This window comes from Phycodurus eques, chromosome 5 (genome assembly GCF_024500275.1).
Source record: "Phycodurus eques isolate BA_2022a chromosome 5, UOR_Pequ_1.1, whole genome shotgun sequence".
NCBI lineage: Eukaryota > Metazoa > Chordata > Actinopteri > Syngnathiformes > Syngnathidae > Phycodurus > Phycodurus eques.
Window position 1 is genome coordinate 29269984 of NC_084529.1, and position 18975 is coordinate 29288958.

Here is an 18975-nt window from a genome sequence, read left to right on the forward strand (position 1 = left end):
CGAGCCGATCTGCATATTCAGGGCCTGTCGGAGCGAGGTTGTCCCATGTGATGAAGCTGCATGAGGGCGAGCCTTAGTGAGACACGGCGTGGAAAGCGAGGTGGAGGAGCTGGGAGCACCGGCGGGGTGGGAGTGAGAGATTTATCAGTAGGAGGCCTTATTGAAAGGTGGGAGAGAGGGAGGGGGCCAGGGAAGATTCTGTGATTGGAGGAGCACATGATTGTCTCTAGGTGGAGCAGGACTGTTGCGTGAGAAGCGTCACAGAATGGATGTGTGTTGTTTTTGTTTTTTTCCCCCCTTGAACACAGAGGGATGGTTGGAGGGTCTGTATGTTAAAAAAAAAATAAATAGGCAGAGTCGGCCATCCGTGATGCATGCAAAGGTTGCGTGTTTGATAACGCAGGCTGCTCGGAGGGGACGGCAGATGTTGCGCACGTTTCTGGAGGCTACGACTCAGGGGCGAGGCCTGTCCATTGTGTGTCCTCCAATGGGACATATGGCAGGTCACCGGAGGCACTCCGTGTTCATACAATACCATCCGTCCTGTCGCAATATGTTGACTTTATGGCACTCTTACCTTTCCATGCAAGAGGTTAATGCAATGGTGGCTAGATGGATAAGGCCCCGTCGGCAGCAGTTGTTTTTCTCGCTTTACGTTATATATTCAAATATTTCTACAGATTGAATCATAAAAGTGGTATAGTGGATAGTCTGCCTCACAGTTCTGAGGTTTGAGGTTCAAATGTCAGCTGCATTCTTCCTGGACAGGGAATTTTCATGTTTTCTCCAGATACTCCGGCTTTCTCCCACATTACAAAAAGATGCATTTTAGGGTAAAGTTGGAGTTTGCAGTTTAAAAAAAAAAAATGCAGATTTTGTCATACATGTTAAATCTGTCTGTATGACCAGACAGGATAATATTATTCAAATGATCTGTTTTTAAAATGATCTGATTTCAATTATTATTTAAAAATGTGTCCCACTGGCACAGGAACAGCCTATCAGAGACTTTAGATACAGAAGACATGACTGAAGAGAGAGCAATCATTTGCCATGCACACACATGCGGGCACACTTTGGTCAGAGATGCGGGAGGGGGGGGGGCGAGACTGAAGTGAGGCTACATTCAAATCTTGCTAGCAGTTTGAAAACTGCAAACTTCACCTTTAACTGGAGATTCTAAATTGTCCATTGGTGCGAACGCAGTTCAGAATCAGAATCATCTTGATTTGGCAAGTATGTCCAAAAGACACACAAGGAATTTGTTGGATCCGCTTTAGTACGACAACAATTGACAGAGAACACTTTTGAGACATAAAGACATTGATAATAATCTGGGACAATGTTGATTGTGCAAATGTTGCAGATACTCCTCAGTCAGTGTGCAAGTGGGGCAGTATTGGTCAACAGCAGATATGCAAATACAGTGATCGCAGAACCCCCTGCGAAAGGTGAAAAACCCCGAAGTAGGATTTGCCCCCCCCCCCCCCCCCCCCCCAGGAATTTTCTTGTATGTGTATGTGGGTACCAGAATGTTTCAAATATGTAAACAGTATTGATACTTTACATATTTGAAATCCACTCGTGTTCTCATTGGTCAATGTCGCGCCGGGAACCAATCACGCGCCTTGTATGAGTGCCCGTGGCATGTACAGTACAGTACAGGCACGTCCAAAGCCTCTGAGTCAACTCATCTCTTTGTTTGGGATGCAGAGAAACCTCACTCGTGCATCAACATGAAACAACGGGTCTTTCTGCAATATGCCTGCTGATATGGCTGTATTGTTTTCATTTTTATTTTTCGATGAATTTTTTTTTTTTTTTTTTTTTTGCTGAATATTTTGGAAAAACCCGCAAAACGTGAAGCGCGAAGTGGCGAGGGAACGCTGCAGTGCAGCGTGGCGAGACTACTACAGTGAGTGCACGAGTAATGTATAATTGGCCCGACAGAAATGTGACAACAAAAAAAATTGGAAGCATGTTGCAAACGAATTGTAGGCTAGCTGTTTAAGAAGTTGATTGCAAGAGGGAAGAAGCTGTCGGAATGTCTGCTAGTTCTAGTTCGCATCGATCGCTAGACGGTTGTCGTCGGTCAGGGCCAACAGGTCCTTCTCTGCTGGCCTAAACTCTATCGAAGTACTGACCCGCGTTTAAAACCTGAATGATATATATTTTCTTTCCAAAATGAAATCGTATTCATTTATTCAGAACAGTCTATTCTCTTCATTTCGCCGCGTTTCTCTTGGCTGCACTGCTTCCAGTGCCGGCCGTTTGATATACCGAGGGAATTGAGTGGCACACTGCTTGTGGCAGTCTATATTCCTCCAATAACAGGAGTGAGGCGCTAAACGAGCTATACCATCATATCAGTGAACAGCTGGCGGCCCACCCAGGTGCTTTCCTCATCCTAGCTTGGGGACTTTAACAATGCTGACCCCAAGGCTGTGTTTCCTAAACTCTACTCAAACATTGACTTTCCAACACAGGGAAATAACACTCTGGGCATTGTTTTGACCCCCCTGAGAGGAGCCTACAAGGCCCTTCCCCTCCCCCACCTCGGCGGCTCAGACCATGTCGCTGTTATGCTAAAGCCATCTTACAGGCCACTGGTTAAAGTCTCCCAACCAGTTAGGAAACAGGTACGAGTGTGGCCCGAAGGGTCCCTTGGGGCACTTCAAGACTGTTTTGTCACCACAAACTGGACCGTGTTCAAACAGGTTGCCGCCTACAACTCCATCACAGGCATTCAGGAGTACACGGAGACTGTTACTGCCTGCATCGGCAAGTGCATGGATGATGTCACCATCACTAAGTCCGTCACTGTCCGTGCTAATCAGAAGACACGGCTGTCGGGGGAGGTCCACAGACTACTGAAGGTCCGCAACGCGGCTTTAAGATCTAGGCATGAGGAGGGCCTAAGGACAGCCAGGGCCAATCTGTCCCGTGGCATCAGGGAGGCCAAGAGGGAGTACTCCAGGAAGATCGCCCACCGCTTCAGTGACAGCGGTGACACCAGGGGTATGTGGCGTGATATTCAGACCATTACGGACTGTAGATCCTCACCACAGACCTGCGACAGCTCCACCTCCCTGCTAAATCAGCTAAATGACTTCTTTGCTCACCTTGAGGCACACAACAGCACCCCTGCGCACAAGACTCCACCCCCTCCCGATGACCGAGTGCTGACGCTCACCTGGCAGCGTGAAAAGATCCCTCGACAGGATCGACACACGAAAAGCCCCGGGCCCAGATAACGTACCTGGTCGTGTTCTGAGGAACTGTGCAGCCGAGCTCACAGATGTCTTCACGGACATCTTTTACACCTCCTTGAGTCAGGGTGTTGTCCCCACGCGCTTCAAAGCCACCACCATCATTCCGGTACCGAAGAAGTCGTCTCCGTCCTGCCCCAATGATTACCGACCGGTAGCGCTCACTCCTGTCTTGATGAAGTGCTTCGAGCGGCTAGTCATGCACCACATAAAGTCCTCGCCCCCCCCCCCCCGGACCCCTTCCAGTTTGCATCCAACCGGTCAACCAATGATGCCGTCTCCACTGCCCTCACACACCTGGACTCTAAGGAGTCATATGTCAGACTTGCTGTCGTTTTCCTTGTACGTAGACTGCTTAAATAGTTATTGCACAGCCAATGAGTTACTTTGAATTATTGAATAAATGTAGAAATTTCAGATGGTTTCTGAAACTCTTTCCCCCAGGACAGGAATCTCCGTTTATTCCTTGAAGGATTAAGCAGGAGGATTATATCAGGAGGACCCTTCCCTTGTCAGGGGGAGATTGGAGAAAAATGCGTGCTTCCTAATTGTTTTTTTACGGTCAGGATTGTGTTCCTCATATACAACAAATCATTATATGAAAGAAGACAAGAAACCACATAAATCCCAACAACTGTATTGCCTTACACGGATGATTTATAACAATAAGGCAGAGCTGGACAGTAAGCGCCATCAGCAGCCACAGATTGGTGAAAATGCAGCACTAAACCAACATCACGTAATATGTTCCATTGCCTACACAAGCAGGGATCTATTTATGTCTCACAACAACCTCTTGTTATGATTTGGGATTTTCAATAAGTGCTCGTTGATGTTATTTCCCTCTGTTTGATCACTCGAGTGTGTGGGGTCAAGTGAAGGACGAGAAGCTGGATGATGTAATGTTTTGGGGAATGAAGATGGTGGCCGTGGTGGGCAAGTCAAGCATGAAAAATGAAGCACTAGGACGATTATCCTAAGACGACCTAATCAATCACCGCACTTGATGCTCTCAGTGAGAGATGCTCTGTTGATTGCACTGTGTGGGTTGATTGATTACCATGACACGAACTCTTCACTGTAGTGAAATAAAGAACTCACAAGCCAAAACATTTTCCGTTTGCTTGACAACCAATCTATTAAATTAAATATATATGTCATATAATGTCATAAAAGCAAACCCGATAGTTTAAAGGCTCATATTCTTAAGAATATGATGTATAATGCTGTACTTTGCAAAAGGCCATCATCAGATTTAAAAAAAATACAATTAAATTTCTTTCAGATTTACTGTTTTTGTGTTTTACTTTGTCGGCTAGGATAGAAAATGTCTTTAAAATAGCAAAGCTAAGGACAGCAGCGATTTATTTGGCCAGAAACCATATTTGGAACCTATTATCCCAGCCAAGGAAGAAGGTCATGAGAATAAGGACACATATAGATTCATTCATTCATTTTCCATCCCGCTTATCCTCACACGGGTCGCGGGCGTGCTGGAGCCCATCCCAGCTATCTTCGGGCGAGAGCTGGGGTACACCCTGAACTGGTCGCCAGCCAATCGCAGGGCATACACAGGTTTTATTTATTTATTTATTTATTTTGTCATGGTTGCATCCAAATCTATTCTCACACAAATGTCAGATTTACTCTGTGACAATAGAGCACAATTTGTGCTTCAAATGACCCAAACAGATAATATATATATTTTTTTGAATGTCATGTTTCTTACATCTTCATCTCAATGAATGAAAGAAGGGTGTGTGTTTGTGTGTGTGTGTGTGTGTGTGTGTGTGTGTGTGTGGAGGTCTGTTCATGCTGTGCGTTTTCCAGCATGTCTGGTTTGTTGCTACTGAGTGCGTGCATCATGCAGCGTGTGTCGCTGGACATGTGTGCATGTGTATTGATGCCCAGGGAGGCAACCATATGCTGTTTGGAGTCAGGAACTTCCATCCCGGCAGACCTGCGGGTAAGGCAGCCCGACTCCTTGCTAAGTCTCCCTGCATTGGTTCACACAGCCTTCATTGCGAACCGTGTTGAAGTCACGCACATCCCCTTCACTCTGTTTCATGCTTGTTTTCCCAGCAGTCTATCTTCATATACATTTTCTCTTGCAGGGCTTGACACGGGCAGGCCCCCAAGCACAGTTTAAATATCAGCGGAAGACCTGCAGAGGGCAGAGTTTTACTTGCTAGATGCACAGGCGCACACATAGATGTCCAAATGGCACAGGGGATGTCATATAGAAAACGAGGTTATTTCGAAGCATTTGGGTTACAGTATTCCATTTCACATGACGTTAAAAAGGCACGTTAGTGCCTAGCGGGATGTAATTCATTTTCAATCAAATGGGTGTAAAGTGTCAAGAAAGAGGAATTTCTACTGTAGGTTCTGGGCAGGAAGTTTGGATTCATAAATTATTAGTAAGTCTACATTTTTTTGCCAACTCATTGTTCCTTCTTCCTGCTATACATTTGTCTTTTCTTCTGCTTTACTATCCTTATTACTCACCACCGCCTGCCACAATACTGCTGATCCGTCTTTACCCCCAAAGTGAGGCATTTTCCATGGAAACAAGAATAAATAATCAAATCAAAGCCACTTTATTCACAATTGAAGCAGTCGTCAACATCACGGCCATCGCAGTGCTGTTTAAAAACACTAGCTTGTTGGAGTCTTCCCAGTGAGTCTTCCTTGGCGAGGGTCTCAGAGTAATTGAAGTTAGTGAATATACAGTATATAATCAACATTTATTGCTGTCACTTAAATCCCAATTCAATTGTTGCTTTTGTTATTCCCCCAAGGAATTGAGCGTCATGTTGAATGCTGCGCTCAGCGGCGCGTCGGTTGTTGATGTGTTCAGAATCAAACCAACTCAATGCAACCCTTTCATACGCTTTCTGAAGACCTCGCTGCCACACATGCATTGACATTAACTGATTGGAATTGGTCGTCTTTATTAGCTTAGCGAGGATCAACGTACTTTGGGTGATTGCTTCTTTGCTATTGTACGTGAGGCTGTGGTCGGATCCCCAGAGATTTATTTGGGATGTCTGCGCTCACAGCAGAGCCTGGTGTCACATGATACTCAGGCTGGCGATGTGAGGTTATCCAGAGTCACCTGATCAGTCTGAGCTCTCAGCTATTGCTTTCACGGGGGGGTGGGGGGGAGATTATGGGTCTCATCTCAGAAAATGCTGAAATTGTGTGTGTTCTCCAAGCGCATTGCTTCTGGATTTAGCTTTGAAATGTCTTAGTCAGTAAATCTGGATTTGTGCTTTGTCATTTAGTTTTTTGTTGTTTTTTTTAATAGTGTTCGCTTTACATGACCTTTACCAGACATTATTTAGTATGATCAACTGTGAATCACATTTTGTAACACAATTATATATTGAATCCTTACTTCCTCAGTTCCTCTTGTAACCAGTGCTCACACAATTGTAAACCCGTAATTACAGAAATTTGGGGATTAAAAGAAAAAACACTTGCGGCCCAGGTCCTAAATATATAACAATAAAACCAAACACAAGTCAGTGCCGCGGTAACTGAGCATGCCTACTATTATTATTATAGCTTTGAAAATCCCCCAAAATCAGTAAATTAGTTGACAACACAATACTCATTGTGTCATAATCCAATTTAACATGTTCTCCCGGTATATCAAGAAAAGGGTATTAATTGTGCAGCTGTATTCTAATCTAAATGTTATTGAAAGGTGTATTTCATTTTTGGTGTGTGGGACGCTGAAACGCTTGTAAATCCAATATTTGATGGACTTGGAATGATGGAAAGGCTGCAGGCCACCAAATTGAGATGTGTTTCTGCTGCATTTTTACCGCTGTTCGCCCTCAACACCAAGGGCACGGTTCATCTGCCTACCCACAGAGGCGAGGCACTGTTTGATAAGTGCTTTTTTTTTTTTTTTTTTTTTACTGCTGACTTTACAAGGTAGCTTATGCTTCCTAGATCTTGGGCCCTTGTCTGTTTCTCAGCGTGGGATGCATTATGAAGGCTTGAGGAAAGAATTTCTGTCCTGAAGTTACAGGCTGCGTGTCAAGCCTCCAGGGTAATTTTCATGCAAGAGGTCAGATACTGAGCAAGGACAACAGAGAAATCACGGTAAAACACTGCTGAACTCGGGCCGGAGCCCACCTGCACGGGGTTACATTGATATACTGTACTCCGAAGTCTTTACTACGATGCTACAAATGGGCAAATGCATTAATTTCAGTGGTATGTTTAAGAACAGCCATGTTATTTGATAGCTGCGCCCATTAAAGCTCATACTGTAGGTAGCCACACCAATATTTGCTTAGCGGTGCCGTTTTCTTGACATTTGCAGCTGAGAGGTGTCACATTCACCATCAGGGGCAGTGCTTTCAAAAAGCCAACATGCTGAGAATTTCTAATTTGCTCCTTTTCCATCATGCGATTCGGCCCTGCAAGATTGGGTTCAGATCTGAACGGTGATGAAGAGAGAGGCTACCATTGTTGTGCTGCACGGCATGTGAAAGTCCCTCTGTGCTGTCAGAGCCAGTGAGGCAAACACTGCTGTAGCTTTAGCAGAGGGTATTTCAAGGGCTTCAACAGCGGAAGATAAAGCAGCGTTAAGCTCACGTCAAAGCTGTAGACTCTCGAAAGTTTGCTTTCATGCATTTCCAGAGGGCCTTTCTGCTCCAATACCTCAGCCATACTGCATGATAACAGATGATCACTTTGAGCCATTGGTCTTGCACAGGGACACTATCCTTCTTAGCGGCCTATTAAAACTACTTAAAGGTGTAGGCCAAAAGACATGAATTGTTTTGTACCGTGGACATTATATTATTTGTGTTTATCCTATGTTGTTTCTCTACAGGATTATCAATAAGAGTTCCTTTGTTTATCCAATTGTAATGACCTTGGCCAACTCGCATTCCTCTCTCCAAGACACCCCCACCCTTCGCTCCTTGTTATCCTCCAGTGGAGTCTCCGGCAAGTCTCCTTACGTCAGCAACATTGCAGGACCTCTGTGCTCCCCCAGCATTAGATTCAGCAGCTATCCCCCCCCCCCCCCAATGCTCATTAATGCCAGAGGTAGAGGTGACGATCTCCAATAGTGATAAAGGCACAACGGGGGTGCTGCAGAGAAGGGGAGACAGTACTTCTGGAGGCACCGCTCCAGTACATGCAGATTTAAAGAGGGAAGTTTGGTGCATTGCACAATTTACATTTCACTGTATATTGATTCAATCTGTACACGACACGGGAAGCTGTATTAAGCACGGCAACAGTAGGGTGAATTTTACATCCATCCTCTATGTATTTAAAATGGATTTATGCAGCTTGTAAAATGACTTCTAAATTAGTCTGCATCGGAAACATACGTAACAAAAACTTTATTTAGTTGGAGACAATTTTTTTAAAGTCCTGAACTTTGTTTTACCGAGATAGATTTCATTCAGTATTTATGTACATCCAGCATATAAGAAATCATCAGATGTCGATGCTTTATTGCATACTATTAGTGTTTATCTTGGTTACGGTGCCCAAGCGCAGATGCCACAGATGTTTGTTTACATGATCAAATAAAGAGCATGCCACTTTTGGCATGAGATCACGCCAAACTCGATATACGCTCTCCTTCCACGTATACACCAATTTATAAGCGCTCTGTTTACGATATAACGTAGCTTATCACATTTAGTAAAGCACATTCTTTATGCATTACGTTTTTCTTCCTAAGGATGCACATACTGTACTATATGCAGTTGTGTCATAAGGAAGTCATTCTTGTTCATATATATGGGAAGAGCAGCCGGCTGGCAGTTCGCGTCAAACCAGTTCACAGTCCGGACTACAATGAAGTTGAAAGTTCTCATTTTTCATTGTAAATATTATTTAAGATAAGTATTGTAAGTCCTTCAGTGAGTCAGTCCTTATTGTATGACGATTTATGACCCCGCATTTAGGTATGAATGTTTAACCCAACATGCGTTGTGCGCTTAACACGACAGTAAAACTGTATTCTTAATGTGTAAAATAAAAAAGTAACAACAATCAAATACAATGTTTTACAAAGGAAAATACAAATAGCGAAGTGGTGCATTTCTTTGCACTTTTATGGTACTGCACCGTCACTGTGCAGTGTGCAATCAACAATCGCTCCCAATCGCTTTCTTCCACTTATTGAGAAATCAGCGGTTTGTGTGAATGGTTAAATGCTACTGAATGGCTGGACTGTGATTTTTCAGTTCTCCAGAACCCACAAATCAGTACTTAGTGAGAGATGTTGATGACTCAAATGTAACTGTAGTCTGATTACTCTCCCAGAGAAAGTAGCGCGTTACTGAAAACGGTGGAATTTTGGAGTACAGCGTTACAAAGTGTGTATGTTTCTGTGCTACCAAGTGATGCGTTACCGGCATCAGCGAACAAGACACACACCTTCCAAAAAACTTAACTCTCATCTTGTCAGTCCATATTATATTCTCCCAAAAGTCTTGGCATGTATTCAGATGTTGTTTTAGGTCAGCAGTGGTTTTCGCCTCGGAACGCTGCCATTTTTGCCCAGTCTCTTCTTTATGATTGTGTCATGAGCTGACCTTAACTGAGGCAAGGGAGTTCCTGCAGTTCTTCAGCAGTTGTTCTGAGTTACTTCGTGGCCTCCAAGATGAGTCATTGCCGTTCTCTCGGGTTAATCTTTGTTGGCCGGCCACTCCTGGGAAGGTTCACCGCTGTTCCATGTTTTCTCCATGTGAGGACAATGGTACGGTTCGCTGGAATCCTAAAGATTTACAAATGGCTTTTGTAACCCTTCCAGACTGATAAGATGTCAATTACTTTATTTCTCGACTGTTCTGGAATTGCTTTGGATCGTGTCAATTTGTTGCGGCATTTTTAGATTTTTGTCTGACTTGATTTTATCGGGACAGGTTCGGTTAAAGCGATTTCTCGATTGCACAGGTCTGGAGGTAATCGGGCTTGGGTGTGATCGGTGAAAATGGCCACAATTCATGATTTAACAAGGAGAGTAATTACTTTTTCCACACAGGGCCAGGTAACTTTGAATCGTTTCTTTTCCTTAATAAATGCAATCACTCATGAAAAACAGCATTTTAAGTTCACTTGGGTTATATTTGTCTGATAACATTTGTTTGATGAGCTTAAACATTAAAGTGGGGAAACTATGCAAAAATATCAGCATTCGGGGGCCAGCCAATACGTTTTCACGGCCGCATCCATTGCAGCGCCACATCGTTGTTTTTTTAAACGAAAAGGAGACGTCGTCATAGCAATGTGTTGCTGTTGCCGCTACTGCTTTTGTGTACTGCAGCTGTTGTGGACAGCCTGCATCCCCGCTTGCATCACCCCCCCCCCCGGTGGACTGGCCCGAATGGTTTGTTCCAGGCGAACCTGTCACTGTCACCGCGGCAGGCAAGGCAGCCGAAGTGTACGCGCAGAGGGGGTGGAAAGGAAGGAAGGAAGGCATCATCCACTGCCTGCCTGCCTGCCTGCCATTGCAGTGCGGCGGCTGCTGCTGCTCTGGAGCCACACCAGGAGGACCTTTCCTTTTCGGTGGTTTTTGGGGGTGTAGAAGCACGCCACACGGACCGTTGTTTTTGCCAAGGTGAATGTTTCTGGACTTATCAGTTGTTGTTGTTTTTTTGTTTTTTTTTTTTGGGTGGTGGGGGTCCTGCCGCAGGAGGACATAGAATGAAAATGCCCCCCAGCGGGTACAAGCGAGCGAAAACGGTGCAAGTGGAGGTAACTTAGCGACTCCAGTGCTAGTAAACTGCATTTACGCGCTATGCTAAGCGGGTTAACCCGCATCGTTCAAAAACTACACGGCAGCAGCTTGTACGTGTACGTATCGCATGATACTGTTTTAGTTTGCCATAAAATGTCCTTCGATCAAGCTGTCATCCGTCGGAGCGCTCAGGTGACCGTTAGCCAGGAGCAGCTAGCCTAGCTGCTACCACAAAATGTCGGCCAGAAAAAGGGGGCTTGATATGACCAACGTAAAGAAGACGGGGGCAAGCGTTTAGGATGCGTCGTCGTTAGTGATGCGAAGAGAGGGTGATAACTAAGTTGAGGCGGCGAGTCAGAAATATGACGCTGAGCTTGAAAGCGTAAGGGCGAAGGTCGAGCGGGTGCTCGCGTTGTTTTGGTGGTCGTACAGTCACGCTCACGAGGGTCTTCCGGCATTGCTAGCGAGCAGTTTGCTAACATTAGCTCGTTAGCCGCACTCGACTGACGACACGCTCGTCTCTCTGCCAGTTCCGTTACTTGTTCAGGCAGCCGCCGTACTGTGCGAACGTTGTGGCTGCATCGTCAGTGTTTGGTGACGCTCGTAGTGCAAAGCATCCCACGGTTGTCATGTTGTGTTCGGAACCAAACGACACCAGCCGTCAACCTGTTGAATATTGGCAATCGTCATTACAGGTTAGCCCTTTGGAAAGTCTGTCCAAACTTGGGATTTTGTACTCAATAACTTCTTCAGTCAGCGTTACTTATTCAGTAAATATTAGCCATTATCAACTAACTATGACGTATTTCAATTAACACGCTTCAGTATTGTCACGTGAGACTCCTTTGCTTTTTGTTAAAGCTGTGCTTAGTTTATTGAAAGTAACACAACGACAGTGGACTAGTTTTATCGCGGGTTCCTGACCCACCCTCAATAGGTGAAAGTTTGTTCTTTATATTCTCTCTGCTCTGTCCTAACAAGAATCGTAGTTTGGGGGCTATGTCTGCCTCTTATTCTAACTATCTCTATCCCTTCCAGTAGAGCTCAGTGGTATCCGGTGTGTTGCCCTCCCAAAATAACAACAATAATGACGCGAGATGGTAGCAAAGCTCTACTTTTATGTAAACAAAGCACCTCAACTTACTTAAACAGAGTTTATTGGCACCAAGATGACAGCAACGTTATACTTTTATTGCTTTGACCTGAGCACAAAAACGAACAAAAAATATTTTCATTCCTGCTTTTATCCCTGGGTGACAGTTTAATTGCTGCTGCCGAAAAAGCTTATTTGATGACATGTGACTTTAACTAACGAGATGTAGATCGATACAATTTAGTGGACGAATCAAAATGCAAATTGTCCATCCACCAATGAAACAATTGTGACGCTGACGTGAAGACACGGACAACTCAGGCTCCTTTGGGAGTCTACAAGTAAACCAGAGCATCTAGAAACAGCCCATGGCTTGGGAAGAGCGTACAAACTGTTTTAATTAAATTCACGGTTGACTTGGAAATAATCCAACGTGTGCATGGGACGCATCTAGCAAAATATAGAGACGATGGCTACGTTCACACTGCAAGTCAATTCCGTTTTTGTATTTTTTATTTTTTGGCCCAATGTGAAATGTATCTGATTTAAAAATAAATCCAAATTGGGCATCATGCACTGCAGTGTGAACGTAGCCAAATTGTATCCCAAAAGCAAAAGTACACACAAATTCAATAAATGGGACTGAGTTGTTTGACTTTTAAGATTCCACAGTGCATTACAATTGTGGTTACAGTAATACAGAAGTTTGCCTGTGACTCAAGTTGCTTAGAAATCATCAGTTAAAACACATGAGGGGTTATCAAACAGAATATCTCTGGAAATCCTATTAACTCTCCTATCAACACAAACCTTCTGAGTGGTACACAATCAAGCTTTCATCATGAGTTATTTTCGCTGGCACTGTTTTCCTCATCCCACATACTGTGACAGAGACGAGACGGGGTGCAGGTCAGCAGCTCCGCTTATCAGCACATTCCTTCCCTCCAGGCCTCTGTGTGGCCTGCTGATAACTTCCAATGGGCTTGATTGAGTGCTGGAGTTGATTTCCTGCTCTGGAGCTCTGGCCAGGATCAACAGCTCCAGCTGTGGGTTGGGTGATGTTCTAAATGTTATAAAGAAAAAAATCTCAGGCTGTAGTTGTATTTGTATTCAGTTGAGTGCTGTCAAAGGTTTACTCTCTGGTAAATTCGTGGAGCAAACGGTTAACAATTGCCAAACTGAAAAGAAAATGTTTTCTAGCTGGCTTTGCAAGTCATTCAAATGTCTAAATATATTTTGGTATTTCCACTGCTTTATACAAAATCAAATCCACTGTTGCCTAAATCCCTGTATCATAAGAAATGGAGAATTTTCCAAAATGTGAAGCCTTAGTTTTTCTCTCTCCTTTCTTGCACATCCTTAAAAACATCAAGACTGAAGACGTTCAGAAATTTGTGACCGGGAATGACTCCTCCAATGTGGTAGATGCTCATAAATCCCATCCATGGTCTCCTGATCCTTAACCTTTAGCAAAATTTAAGTTCAGCATACCGTGACCCTCGTGAGGATAATCGGTGTAGAAAATGGATGGATGGTTGGATTTGAAAGAAGTAACCTTTTGTTTACTTTTGACTAAACTAAAAACTGTCGAAGCCTTTTCTTTTGATGTTTCCATTGATATTGCATGTGCTCCTCGATATGGTTGGCCAATGCTATAGCTTCTAGCTGGCGACATCCGGGACGTGTGGGCTGTGCTGACGTCCGTTACCAAAGCTTTTATTATTTCCCAATTCTGGCCTGGTCTTTTTGTTGTCACTGTTTGAGGACAGAGCTGGATTTGCATCGTTTCTAGCGTGGATTCCCATTACCATCTCCCTGAACCACTGTTTGTGGCTAAAGTGGACAGTAGTGGATATAAATGGATTATAACTACAAAATAAATAGACAACTAGACGATACATGGATATTGAACAGATGAAAAGCTAATATAGTTACAAATAGACCATTTTTGGTCGGATCAATTCAAAATAGGGCTTGTGAGTATAAAGAGTGCAGTTACCATTAAAAGGTGTTTTGGGACGAGTTTGCACACTGGTGGTGGTGAAACCAAAGGCGATATTGTATGCACTTTGTTTTTTCATACCCTGATGTAATTTTTAAAAATGTATTTTTTCCCCTTTACAATTTTTCAATACAATGTTATACTTACTTGGTGGTTGCTTGCTTCTGTTGGTTAATGCTTAGTGATAACACCACTTTCTATCGTGAGCCAAATCTACTTTGTGTTGCGCTGGTCCAAGTAATTGTTGATAGAAGGGGTGGGGGGAGGGTTAACGTATATTATACCAACCAGCAGACAACCCTAAGTTACTGCTGAGCCGGGTTACATATGGGTATGGCGTATGGGGTAGTGTTGGTTTCCGTCAGCTTATTTAGCAACATAGAGAGTGTTGAATATTACAAACACTTGTTTGATGAAGTGCAATTACAGTCCCTTCCAAAAGTATTGGAAAGGCAAGGTCAATTCCTTTGTTTTTGTTGTATACTGAAGACCTTTGGGTTACAGCTCAAAAGATGAATATGAGACAAAAGTTCAGAATTCCAGCTTTCATTTCATGGTATTTACATGAAAACAGAAACAATGATTTGCAAATCTTTTTCAACCCAGATTCAATTTAATACACTACAAATAAAAGATATGTTCAAACTGATGAGCGTTATTTATTTATTTTTTAAATTGAATTGGATTGCCTGCAACACGTTACAAAAAAGTTGGGACGCCGGCAACAAAAGGCTGGGATAGTTAGGGAATGCCCAGAAACACCTGTTTTGAACATTCAACAGGTGACCAGGGTGATTGGAAACAGGTGAGTGTTATTGTTGAGTATAAAAAGAGCATCCCCAAAAGGTTCAGTTATTCACAAGTATGAGGTGAGGTTCACCGCTGTGTGAGCAACTGTGTGAGCAAGTAGTCCAACAGTTTAGGAACAATCTTTCTCAACATACAGTTGCAAGGAATTTAGGGTTTTCGTCATCTATGGTCCATAATATCACTGAAGCTTCCCACAAAGCTTCAACAGTTGGTGTTCTCAGTTGCTAATCGCTTATTGAGTGTTGTTTAAATGTATGTAACACTGTGGTAAACCTGCCCCCTTGCCCAGCTTTTTAAAAAAAAAAAATATTTGTTGCAGGCATCAAATTCAAAATGAGTGATTTGAAAAGTTTATCATTTTGAACATTAAATATCTTGTCTTTGTAGTGTATTCAATTGAATATACTGTATGTTGAAAATGACTTAAAAAACAGGATAGTATTCTGTTTTTATGTTTTGCACAATGTCCCAACTTGATTGGAATTTGGATTTGTATGTATATCAGGTAAATGAGCTGGTCTATAATAGCTGCTAAATGTTTTCTGTGTGTCTGAGGTTGACTCGGTGGTTTGTCCTCATGGAGCTCTTGGGTCATGTCATGCACAGTGAAACATTGCATCGTGAATGCCTGATACAGCATAGGTGTAATGTGAAGTCCCTTAATGTCATTCGTTCGCTGTGACACCTGTCTTCTCATTGGGACCGGGAGCACCAGTTGCGTTATAAAGACGAAGATCACGTCAGCCTTCAATAAACCCTTCCAACATGTAGTGAGCTGTATTTTTCCTGCAAGTAGTGAGGGGGGAGGGGAAACTCCACTCTCACGTTTCTAAGCTTTAATTGCAATGAAATGCCCAAAGTCAGCTGAGAGGCTCCAACTTTCCAGTGACCCTAGTCAGGATAAGCTTTATGGAAAATTGCTGGATGTTCACACACTTCCCGTTAGTCTCTTTTAGGGGAACTGCTTAGTTTCCCATGAATGAAAAGTAACTCATCAACCTTCCCCTGTTAAATTGGATTCTTTTTGGTTTTGTTTTGTTCTGGCTGCAGATGATCATCTCATGCTTTGTTTTGAAGTGTCTATTGATCTCAGTTCATTTTTGTGATGTCACAATAATGGTTAATATGAGCTCTGTATGAAATACAGCACACTAATGGAAGAAGGGAGCAAAAGAATGTAGGTGGCTGAGAGAAACCAATGCTCGGACCCAACATGGCAATTCAAGAGTTATATCCGATACAGCAGTTTACACTGCGGCTGGATTTTCACTCGCACAGAGGAGTCCCATGCAAGAGTGGAACTGCAGATCCCACACAGATCGCTGCCAAGCCCCAGGGGATTTGCTACAATCCCATGAGCGTGAGTTGGAGGGAGGGATCCAGTTTGAAGAAGGATGTTCGGAGAGGATGTCTCTCCCCTCTGCATGTGAAGCAGAGCAAGAATTGGGATGTATCTCTATAAAGAATCACCTGAGATCATAATTAATGTCTCGTAGCAGAGAGACGGAAGTAAGGTGTGGGCTCATTGGTGTGATGCGTGTCGTCATACATTGACAGCTTATATAATGCGTGACATGAACTGATGTAAGTTCCTCTAGTCTTAGTGTCTAAAAATGCTTGTTCAAATAGTTATGTTGGCGCATCACATTCTTTACAGCCCTGATGTATCAGTTGTTAATCAGACCCTCTTTACCAAAACATTTTCCTCGACGACTGGTTACAAGTAGACTTTTGCTTTTCATAAAAACAAATATGGAAAGAGTAATAAATAATGTTAAGTTAATTATTAAGCTTTTTGAAGTTTGAGCTGTGTAGCTGTGCTACATCAAACAGCTCACCAGTGATGGGACATTTAGTTTTTCTAGGAATATTGTATAAATGATCATTTGAAGATGTAAACAGATTTATAGAATTAGTGTTGCATATTTAATTGTTTCCTACCTTGTTAAATCATCATTGTTGTTGATTATTGTGAGAAATCATTAACATGATCAGTGTCTTCGCATAGATGAATATCATTCGCAATTAATAATAACTTATTCATAGCTCATTTTACACTTGAGACTATGTGAATCCCAGGATGCACATATCTGGAAACTATGACTCCCAGCCCTGGAACAATGAGTCCCTGTAACTTATCATCATGGTGTACAGATACAGTAATCCTTCCACTATATGACTGGCGTTGTTTCGCGGTCCAGCTATATTTCAGATTTGTATTCCCATTATTTGTACAATATTTTTGTATCTATTGCTGTCTCAGTATATTTTATTTCAGTTTGCCACAATAGCATTTTTTTTAGTGTGATATATTTTCCCCAAAACTATCACGATAAGCGATCATATCTGTTTTTGTTAATGCCACTGTTATAATTATATTAAGAGCATTAATTCAAGTACATGCTTTTTAAGAACAATTGACTGTCAGTTCTAAAGGACATTTAAAATTGGCGTTGTAGTGCAGAACAATAAATAAAATATCTTACATCAATAAGAAATATAAATACAGTGGGTACGGAAAATATTCAGACCCCCTTAAATTTTTCTCTGTTATATTGCAGCCATTTACTAAAATCATTTAAGTTAATTATTTTCCTCATTAATGTACACACACCACCCCATATTGACGGAACAAATTTGTTATTGTTGACATTTTTGCAGATTTATTAAAAAAGATCAACTGAAATATCACACAGCCATAAGTATTCAGACCCTTTGCTGTGACCCTCATTGATTTAACTCGGGTGCTGTCCATTTCTTCTGATCATCCTTGAGATGGTTTTACACCTTCATTGGAGTCCAACTGTGTTTGATTATACTGATTGGACTTGATTAGGAAAGCCACACAAGTGTCTATATAAGACCTTACAGCTCACAGTTCGTGTCAGAGAAATTGAGAATCCTGAGCTCAAAGGAACTGCCTGAAGAGGTCAGAGAAAGAATTGTGGCAAACCACAGATCTGGCTGGCTAAGGTTACAAAAAACCTTCTGCTGCACTTAAGGTTCCTAAGAGCACAGTGGCCTCCATAATCCTTAAATGGGAGACGTTTGGGACGACCAACTTCCGTGTGTGTGTGAAAATGTATTGAATCCAGAAAAAACTCCCAGTCCATTGAACGATAACCTGCCCTACTCTGCCTCTGATTGGCTAGCACCAAGACAGGATTCGTACTTTTGATTTGCTGTGTGTGGCTCCAACACACACACTGGCGCGCACATCTGTAAGGCGGGTCTTAAACCACTTCACAGAACACAGAATGAAAATGCTTCATGGGTCCGTGCTAATTTTTGCGTGACTTAGACGCGCACATCAAACGAGATTTATAGGTATAGTGGTGTGGAAATATGTTTGCTCTCTTCCTGATTTCTTATTTGGTTTGCATGTTTGTCACACTTAAATGTTTACCATCATCAAACAAGTTAAAATATTAGTCCGTTAACACAAATGCAGTTTTTATTATTAAGGGAGGGGGAAAAAAGCCAAACCTACTTGGCCCTGAAAAGTGATTGATTTGAGATCTGATTAATCTACTTTAATAGACATATTTTTGATGGAAGCTCGAAATCTCATACTGGGACTTTGATTCAGGCTGCTTGATTCAGGTTGATGTGATAAAACCATATACGTGACAAATAATGCCGCTATAATTTATTAACGATTATGATTATGACTGTCCCACGGAAATGCTGTTGACAAAATTCTGAAAATATGAACAATTTTTGTACAAATGGTTCTAAAAGTGAATTTTTTTCGGGCGGCAACTCTGTGATCCCCAAGACTTGGGGAAAATACACGACAAAAGTCAAACTTTTTGGAACGTATGTGTCCCATTACATCTGACCACATTTCAGAAAAATAACATCATACCAACAGTAAAATGTGGTGGTGGTAGTGTGATGGTCTGGGGCTGTTTTGCCGCTTCTGGGCCTGGAAGACTTGCTGTGATAAATGGAACCATGAATTCTGCTGTCTACCAAAAAATTCTGAAGGAGAATGTTTGGCCATGTGTTCGTGACCTCAAGCCGAAACGAACTTGGGTTCTGAAGCAGGACAATGATCCAAAACACACCAGCA

At 42.6% G+C, this 18975-nt stretch overlaps 1 protein-coding gene across 15 annotated transcripts in view; it reads left to right on the forward strand.

Moving 5' to 3' along the window:
* The window catches only part of tjp1b (tight junction protein 1b), a 78239-nt gene that overhangs the window by 25891 nt on the left and 33373 nt on the right, over positions 1-18975 (forward strand). The window contains exon 1 of one of the 15 annotated variants that reach the window (XM_061676124.1): positions 10646-10875. The exons of the other annotated variants lie outside the window; for them this stretch is intronic. The gene's annotated coding sequence lies outside the window, so the exon portion shown is untranslated. Of the gene's footprint in view, positions 1-10645; positions 10876-18975 lie in introns of those variants that run through there. 15 annotated transcript variants of the gene reach the window in all.